Source organism: Lycium ferocissimum, chromosome 1 (genome assembly GCF_029784015.1).
Source record: "Lycium ferocissimum isolate CSIRO_LF1 chromosome 1, AGI_CSIRO_Lferr_CH_V1, whole genome shotgun sequence".
NCBI lineage: Eukaryota > Viridiplantae > Streptophyta > Magnoliopsida > Solanales > Solanaceae > Lycium > Lycium ferocissimum.
In genome coordinates, this window is record NC_081342.1 from 5400538 (window position 1) to 5407426 (window position 6889).

Genomic DNA, 6889 nt, shown 5'->3' on the forward strand with positions numbered 1-6889 from the left:
TTTTTGAAGATTTAACCTTGAGCTCTTAGAATATGAATTTTCAATTATAACTGACATTCACATGAAAGAGTAGATGTCATTCAAAATTATCTCTTTAAAATGGTAATAGTCCCATGTTTCCCATGACTTTCTCAATTTTCTCTCCTGATAAAGGTTTTGTGAGAGGATCTGCCAACATCTGATTAGTAGGAAGATATTCAACAGATATTTTTCCTTTTTTTCACAAGACTTCTCACATGATTGTATCTCATGGCAATATGCTTGCTATTGCCAGACATCCTTTCATTTTTTGTATTGTGAATCGCAGCTTGATTATCACAATATAAAGTAATTGGTCCTTTATGTTTATCAATAAACGGTATGCACTTCATGAATCTCCTAATCCATAGAACATCTCTGCTAGCAAGAGACATAGATATGAATTCAGATTCCATAGATGACAGTGCAACACAAGATTGTTTCTTAAAGGACCACGCCGCTATAGCTCTTCCTATAGTGAATAACCAACCGCTTCTAGACTTTGAATTACTTACACTAGAGGCCCAACTGGCATCACTGTAACACTCTAAAACAGAAGACGTGCACTTATAATGTAGACCATAGTTCAATGTATGCTTTAAATATCTCATTAATTTACTAATAGCTTTCCAATGCTCATGACTAGGATTACTAGTGAATCTACTAAGCATACCAACAACACATGCAATGTCTGGTCTAGTATAATTCATAGCATACATTAAACTATCAATTATCTTAGCATACTCTTCTTGATTAATAGGATCACTAACATTAGGGACTAAATTAATATGAGGATCAAGAGGAGTATTACTAGGTTTACAATCTTCAAAATTAATTTTTTTAAGCAACTTCTGAATATTATGTGACTGTGTAAGAATAAACTCATTTTCTTTTCTAATTACTCTAATACCTAGTATCACATCAACAGGACCTAAATCCTTTATATCAAATATTTGCATAAGAAACCTTTTCGTTTCATTAACACATGCAATATTAGAACCAAATATAAGTAAATCATCAACATATAAAGTAATAAGAACTTTATAATCAGAATTGCATTTATAAAAAACATAGTTTTCTACTTTACTACACTTAAAGCCAATAGATTTAATCTCCTTTTTAAATTTTTCATACCATTGTCTAGGAGCTTGTTTAAGACCATATAAGAATTTGTTCAATTTACATACCTTGTGTTCTTCTCCGTTCACTACATAACCTTCAGGTTGTTGAATGTAAATTTCTTCATCTAAGTCGCCATTGAGAAATGCCGTTTTGACATCCATTTGATGAACTTCCAAATTATAAATAGAAGCAACAGCAAGCATGATTCTAATAGTAGTAATATTAGTAACAGGAGAAAATGTTTCAAAATAATCAATACCTTCTTTTTGACTATAACCTTTTGCTACTAACCTTGCTTTATATATGTCTATACTCCCATTGGCTTTAAGTTTCTTCTTTAGAACCCATTTGCGACCAATAGCTTAGTATTAGGAGGAAGTTCTCTCAAGATCCAAGTATTATTATTATTATCATTAATAGACTTAATCTCGTCATCCATAGCCTTCTTCCAAAGATTAGCATCAGGTAGAGACATAGCTTCTTGATAGGTTCTAGGATCCTCTTCTATTGAATATGTAAACATTCCAGGTCCTAGATCCTTTTCTATCCTACGTCTCTTACTTCTCCTTAACTCAGGATTACTTGTATCAACAGGTGTGCTGGAGAAGGGCAACTTACATGCTTGGAAAAAAAATCAGAATCTACATCTCTTATTTGAATATTTAATTCTATTTCATTTGACAAGTCTTTCTCAAGTTCTAATGCATTAGCATTTTTAATAGTCAAATGTTCAAAATAAATAGCATGAACAGACTCAAATACACTGTTAGTATGCAAATTAAGAAATCTAGATGCCTTACTATGCATAGAATAACCCAAGAAAATAGATTTAATTGCCTTGCTACCTAACTTGGGTCTTTTTTGTGTTGCATCTAATGCATATGCAATGCAACCCCAAACTTTAAAATAATTAATATTAGGTTTCCTATTTTTAAGAAACTCATAAGGTGATTTATCTTGTCCACTATGCAAAATTCTATTAGTTATATGACATGCAGTATATAGAGCTTCACCCCAAAAACTATATGGTAATTTAGAATGTAAAAGCATTGCACTTACCATTTCTAAAAGTGTCCTATTTTCCTTTCTGCAACTCCATTTTATGGAGGAGAATTAGGGGCAGAAAATTTTCTTACAATTCCATGTTGTCTGCAAAACGAAATAAATTGAGTAGAAAGAAATTCACCACCTCTATCCAATCTAATTCTTTTAATCTTCTTATTAGTCCTATTTTCTATTTCTTCTTTAAAAATTTTAAATTTTTCAAAAGTCTCATCTTTTGTTTTAAGCAAATAAACATACGTATACTTCGAAAAATCATCAGTAAAGGTAACAAAATATCTTTTTCCTGCTCTAGTCAAATGATCATTATTATCACATAAATCAGTATGTACAAGTTCTAAAAGAGAAGTGGTTTTAAAAACTGATTTAAAAGGAGACTTAGTGATTTTTACTTGTGCACAACATTCACAATTATTGGTAGTATAAATGTGTGAAGATTTAGGAATATAATCTTATGAAATCATTCGATTCATCGCATTGCTACCTATATGGCCTAATCTATAATGCCAAAAAACATTCACATCATCAACGATATAAGCAGAAGCACTCGAAATTTTATTCATATTCAAAACATACATATTGTCCTTAGCATATCCTTTCCCAACAAATGATCACTTTTTGGGAATCAAATACAATTCTAAAACCATGATCATCAAGTTTTTTAATAGAAACAAGACTCTTCCGAATTCCAGGAATATGGTGAACATTCTTGAAAAATCCAAAAGGATTTTAATTGTGGGTTCCCAAAAAAAAAAAAAAAAATTACAACAACAACATATCTAGCGTAGTCCCACAAGAAATCACAACATTCCCGAAAAAAACGAAAGAAGTAACCAAGCCCAATTCTTTATTAAAATAACTTCTTCTTGTCAATATTTAAGGGTATCTTGAAGAAACTAACAATTAATTTACATACTATATATGTTCTTGTCATCCGGTACAAGTTTTAAAAACTGGTGTTGCCTAATTCCTCTAAAACAAAGTATACACTCTTGTCACCATATTTTTAAGATGAAGCTTAGTTCCAGCAACAGATTCCAGCTAGATTATTGACGTTGGTATAAATGTGCGAAAGATGCCATGCTTTCACTCCAAACTAACAAAATTACTACTTTGAAAGAAATAAACTTCAGTAATCGTGAAATATGGATAGTAAAACTCAAAATCGAAAAAATAATGAAAATTAACAAATCAAAATCAACTAACTAGAACTAGATCCAACAATCGCAAGAACAAGAAGTCCCTTATAGAAGAGAAGCTATTTTTTAACCCTAGCTTTTCTTGTTTCTCATTTGTTTTGATTTCAAATTTAATTTGAGATATTGGGATTTGGGTAAAGTAATAATTTATTGATTGATTCTTTTTAGTTGACTTTGTAATGTTTTTTTAAAAAACAATAAAAGAAGAATAAAACGTGGGTTACTGTTTTAATTTGCTAGGTCTGTGTTTTTTGTTTGATGGTTGTTGCTTTTTAGAAGCAAAAGAAAGCAAATTGATTTTTTTTTTAAAATAAGCGCCCAGCGGGAATCGATCCCGCAACCACCTAGGCAAAATCCTCTTTGGCAGTCCGTCCTTTGCCATGGTACCATCCAGCATTATAGTTATGGGTTCCACACTGAAAATACTTATACTCTTCTATATTTTACAATATAAAAATTTCAGGAAGAGGTGCACGTGTGCCTTATAACCCACACCCCTACCGTAATCCGCACAAGTTCTTGAGCGTTAGCACTTTTCCCGAAGAAAGAGGAAGTTGCACGGTGCCAATTCCCATGACAACACAAGTGGTGGAGTTGCCCATGTAAACTGTTTTCTCACCATTTACCTCTTCGTACGTCTTGAAACCAGTTTTGAATGGAGTGACATGGCAAGTTGCTCCAGAATCTAGCCACCAATAATCATTTTTATCCACCATCAGAATTTCAGTAAGAACAGCAACCATTTCATCATCTTGCTCCATGACATTGGCTTCTTCCTTTTTATCTATCTTACCTTTGCGAAATTTACAAGCTCTGGCCAAATGTCCCATCTTACCACACACAAAGCAAGGTCCTCTATTCTTCTTACTAATACCATTCTTGGAGCCAAATCTTTTCTTTTTATCGAAAGTCTTGTTTCCATTTTGAAACTTGTTGGTCTTGGTTTTAGAAGATTTGAAAGATGAGGAATTTTCAACATTATGTACTTTTTCTTTCCCACTATTAACAAGCTCTCTATTCCTAGCCTCATTCTCAATTTGAATATGTTGAAGTAATTGATCCAAATTTAGAGACTTTGTTTTGTGCTTTAATTTCATTTGGTAATCTTTCCAAGAAGGAGGAAGTTTACCAATAATAGTAGAAACTTGAAAAGTCTCAGAAATTGGCTCACCCACATCAGCACATTGAGAAGCAATTTCATTAAGTTCATTTACTTGATCAACAACAGGCTTGGAATCATCCATTTTAAAATCAATAAACTTGTTAATTAAAAAGGATTTGTTTCCAGCATCTTCGGTTACATACCTTCGCACAATGGCAGCCCATAAGTCATATGCGGGGTAACATTTGTGGAAAACATTGAAAAGAGCATTACTCATTGCATTCAAGATCATTGAGCGACATACAAAATCATCTTCAAGCCATTTTTGTTGAGAGTCCGAAAGCTGTCCATCACTTCTTTCATTTTGTGGATATGGACAACTCAAAACATAGTAAACTTTTGCAATTGTTAATTGATACATCATTTTCATACTCCAACGCTTGTTGTTCATACAATTGAATTTTTCAAGTCTCTCCACATCTTGAAATGACTTACCCAACAAAGAAGACTCCATTGGAGAGGAAATTACTATCCTAAAATTGTTGTAGAAAAATTCTGAATATAATCCAATGGAGTGAAGACTGAACAATATAATTCTAACAGAAAATTAAGGAACGAGTAGTCAAGGCATTTCCGGAAAACTATCTTTAGGATAGTAATTTCCTCCACACAGTGCAAATGGCTAAAAGGAAATCTATCCCCAGGATACAATGCCTACTCTGGAAATCAAAGTTGCACTCTTTGATTTCTTCTACCACAAGAACTCAACCTAAAGGAATGAATGATTTGAAAGAATGAAAATTAGTAAGCAATGGCAAAGAATGTTTAAGTAGGAGATGAAGCAGAAAGTTGTTTTCTGTTTTTCGTAATAATATTATTGGCTACTGCCAAAGATGCCTTTTTATAGGCCAACCTTTTATTGTTACTCAACAGATGCATCTTCTCAATTTTAAAAATAGTAGACAGCGCTTAAAAATAGTGGGCAACGTTTAAAAATAGTAGGCAACGTTTAGATTTAATCTTGAAGGAACACAGCAGTTGGTACAAACCAACTGAAGACAACAGACCAAAACAAATTAGAATTTGAACTCCTTCTTTCTCAATTGTTTATATATTATTATAAAATAATACTTTTATATTACATATATTAACAATTACTACCCGGCATGCTCACAGCCAGAGCTAACTCTTGGTACCGATAAGCACACAGATCCTGATTTTCTTACCATTCTGCTTCAGGATCAAAGTGGCGGCCTTCAAGTCGTGCATTATAACCAATGGGTCGATGTTGAACCAATTGAACGTACCATTCTGCTCCAGTTCAAAGTGGCAGCCTTCAAGTCGTGCAATTATAACCAATGGGTCGATGTTGAACCAATTGAACATGGTTTGGTTGTTAATATTGGTGAGTTTCTTCAGGTTTGCAACAAAACATAACTCTTTTTGTCTCGTTTAACCTCTTTTTACGAATTATTACATATCTCAACCGGATTTTTTTAATAGATCCTATCAACTGACAAAGTATGTAAGTGCAAATCATAGAGTTGTAGCGAAAAAGGTAGGACCAAGGGTGTCAGTGGCATGCTTCTTCACTGGAGTTTTTGCACCACCAAAGATGTATGGTTCAATCAAAGAGCTCATATCAGAAGAAAAACTGCCACTATATAAAGAATTTCTAGTAAGTGATTACATCACTGAGTTTTTCTCCAGGCCACTTGATAAGTCTGGTCTTGATCTTTTCAGACTCTGAAGAGCAACCAGGCTCTAAATCGCCAAGTTTATGCAGAACAATGTCCAAGTTTACGGTTTGCTGTACAATAATGTTTTTTGGGAAATCTACATGGTGTAGATAACATTAGGCCTTATTTATATCTAGTAGCTATACTTTAAATTAATTACATCCCATAACTAAAAGGTGTATATCAATTATTGTACATAACTAAAACATTTAATCACGGTTAAAATAAAAAACCAACCGCAACATAAGGTTTGTATTCATATTTTTCCCCTCATCAACCCATTTTCTCTCTCATTGTCTCTCAATCTCTTCCGATTTTTTCTCCATTATATCTATACACGATCCTCCACCGATTCCATTACCTAAATTATTGCTGCGCATTTCTAGGTAAGTTATTTAGGAGTTTTTTTTACAAATTTGTGTTTATTTTGTTAAATATATTCTTCCAATTATTTGATTTTACGCCATTGTTAGGGTTTCTACTACATGTTGCTTTGATTTTTTGGTGTAATGGCGGAGAAAAGCACTCCATGCAGAGTTACTAGAGGTATACACAATTATGTGCACCATTATGATGATGGTCCATCTTTTGATTTGTGTATCACTCAAAATGATGAAGAAATTGCAGTGCTCGGCTAGAACGGATCG